Source organism: Octopus sinensis, linkage group LG1, assembly GCF_006345805.1.
Source record: "Octopus sinensis linkage group LG1, ASM634580v1, whole genome shotgun sequence".
NCBI classification, from domain to species: Eukaryota; Metazoa; Mollusca; class Cephalopoda; order Octopoda; family Octopodidae; genus Octopus; species Octopus sinensis.
The window spans coordinates 32542535-32545591 of record NC_042997.1 but is presented as its reverse complement, the minus strand read 5'-3'; the positions used below and the strand labels follow the sequence as shown (position 1 = coordinate 32545591).

Below are 3057 nucleotides of genomic sequence, written 5' to 3'. Positions count from 1 at the left end.
TATATATATATGCATATGAATTTATATATATATGCATATGAATTTATATATATATATACATATATATATATGCATATGAATTTATATATATATATATCTCACACTGTCAAACAACTGACACACACACACATATATAAATAAATATATATACATATATATAAAGATAATTGTAACAGTCGTCATAGAAATTTCTAAATATCGGCTGCTATTTCTATGACGATTGAAAACAACAACAGAAAAGAAATCACAGAATACATGGAAAGAAGTGTATATGAAATGAATATTAATAATAATTAATAATGAAGAAATAATTAACAAGGAAATAGAGAGTTGGTCAAGAGAATATTTACAAGAGAAAAAAATAGCCCCTCTGTTTTCATATGAGATTTTTATTTTATTTTCCTAGTATTTTCTTACAAAACATCTTGGTTATTATTCATTGAGTCCCTGGGCTGAACATTAGTAGACCTTTTCTCCACATCCCATTTTAAAATATGTATTTCTTTTAATGTTAAAAAAAGAAAAAAAGCTTTTCTTCAAAAGCAGCTAAATTTTGCTGACTTGAATAAGAACAATATATATGTAGGAATGCAACATGTATCTACTGATGACATATTAGAACTTAATGACGCTCAAAGTGAATGTATGATTTTTCTATTATATGAGAATTGACTATCTTATAAGTATTCTGAAATGTGATGTACTGTAACAATAGCTCCATTAACTAAGAAATATAGAAGACTTACATATTCCTCATAGATTAGACACACAGCCTATTAAATTCTCCCAGAATATATTGTCATATTTTCTTTGTTAATCAATATAAAATTTGCTGAAATCACTTCTAAACTTGTAGCCTGAAAATGCTAGCATAAATGCAGTACCACTATTTTTTTTAGACTATATTAAAACTGACATTGACTACAAATGTCTCACTGAAGGCATATTTCTAATCAAGTTTATCCTAAAATCAAATACTGCCCAAACCTGCTGGCAAAAAAATGACAATGTTTCAGGCAAAAAAATGACAAAAAAATTTGAAGTTTTGCGAACTTCTGAATAGCCACAAAAATATCTAAGCTTCTACATAAATGTTTTAACATAAGTGTTAAAAAACATTGATGATATATGCCTTCTCATGTAAGTTAAACAGCAGGAAGATCTGACGTAAACATTTTCAAGATTTTATAGAGAGGCTTATTATCAGTTCAGTTGTCAGTAATATTGAAGCCCCCTTACCTGAAGATTGTATTTTGAAGATATGCTAATACCAGTTACTAAAACAAATGACTACTCCGGAACATAGTTTTCTTTACCCAGTAGCAAAATCTTAACATAGTCTCTTTTGCTCCAAAAAGATAGACATATACAGATTAAAGAAAAATACTGAAATAATTGCTTGTTGTATTTTTCAGCTTTGGTGTTTAGCCAGGGAAGATATAACCATAAAATTTTTATTTCAATTAACATTTCTCAAATTCAGTCATGTTATATATATATATATATATAAATTAAATTAGAGATAAAACCACTATTAGGCAAATCAAACAGTGAAAAACATAAACCAAAACATAAAAATAAAAATAATTAATATAATATACAAAAAAATATAATATAAAATTTTAAATTATTTAAATTTAAAATTAAAATTATTAATTTATATTTATAATTTCTTTTATATATATATATATATATATATATATATATATATATATATATTTCCCCTTATATTCCGGCCCCGGAATTTTCACACAAAAAATCATTTTTTTTTTTTTTTAGTGAAAATCGTGCGGGTGAAAATCTGTAATTTTACCATAAATTATACTCATACAACATTAAAGACGGGCACAAGTAATAATAATTTAATCACACAGGTTTCAGTTCAGTTACAATATGAATGTATTAAAAAAGAAACAGTATCCCAACATTTAATTACTAAATATAATAATAATGAAATTATTGTATACAGTGCTCATTATTTTCATCAATCGTTAACCTACTAAAGAACAATAGATATCTGTAAATTAAAACCTTAATGAAAGAAAAACAAAAATAATCTAAACTTCTAGAGCCATGAGACAATTACTCACCATTCAGAGACGTACATCATCAGAGAGTGTTTCTACGGGAGATAACCACGGACAGACAAATAAGAGTTATTTTCCTTGAATTTTTGGGGTTTTTTTTTTTTTAATTTAATTATATATTTTTAAGAAATGATTTGACAGAAAATATTGATCCATTTCTTTTACCGGTTTCAAATATCTGTAAAACACCAGACAAACAGTAATCACTTTCTCCTATAAAATTTAATAGGAAAATAATAGAAAAATGATTTTGAGCATTTGCCATGTTTAATTGAAAGTGTTTTGGAATTCAAATAATGAAATTCAACTAAGCAATTTCTTCTCTTTCTTGGATCATCCAAAAATTTATTTCATCTTTATTAGATTTGAATAATGAAAAAAGAAAATGTACAATACTGATGGAAAAACGATATCTAAAATGAATTCTTACAATGTGCAGCCCAGATCTGTTTGTTTTACTATCTAATTCAAAAATATTTTTAAATTTTAAATTTTAATTACTTTTCATTATCTCGATATTTTTCATTTTGTTTTATTTTCAGCTTTCTGTAATAAATTGCTTGATTTTATTACTATTATTATTTATTTTCCCATAATCATTAAATTTAATTGAAATGAAATGATTTCATATATTTCCTGCCAGGATTAACAAAATGGTAAGATAAAATATTATCAATAATGAAATTTCTACACTGTTGAATCAAATACTCTCTTTTTTTTTACTCTTTTTACTTGTTTCAGTCATTTGATTGAGGCCATGCTGGAGCACCACCTTTAATCGAGTAACTCGACCCCGGGACTTATTTTTTGTAAGCCCAGTACTTATTCTATCGGTCTCTTTTGCCAAACCGCTAAGTGACGGGGACATAAACACACCAGCATCGGTTGTCAAGCAATGCTAGGGGGACAAACACAGACACACAAACATACATGCACACACACACACATATATATATATACATATATACGA

At 26.4% G+C, this 3057-nt stretch overlaps 1 long non-coding RNA gene across 1 annotated transcript; it reads right to left on the bottom strand.

Annotated features, from left to right (window-relative positions):
- Positions 1 to 889: 889 nt before the first annotated feature.
- Positions 890 to 2822, bottom strand: LOC118761070. Its single transcript, XR_004997136.1, has 2 exons — positions 2091 to 2822; positions 890 to 1348 (listed from the first exon to the last, which is right to left on the bottom strand). It is a non-coding gene; the product is annotated as an uncharacterized LOC118761070 (long non-coding RNA).
- Positions 2823 to 3057: the final 235 nt, after the last annotated feature.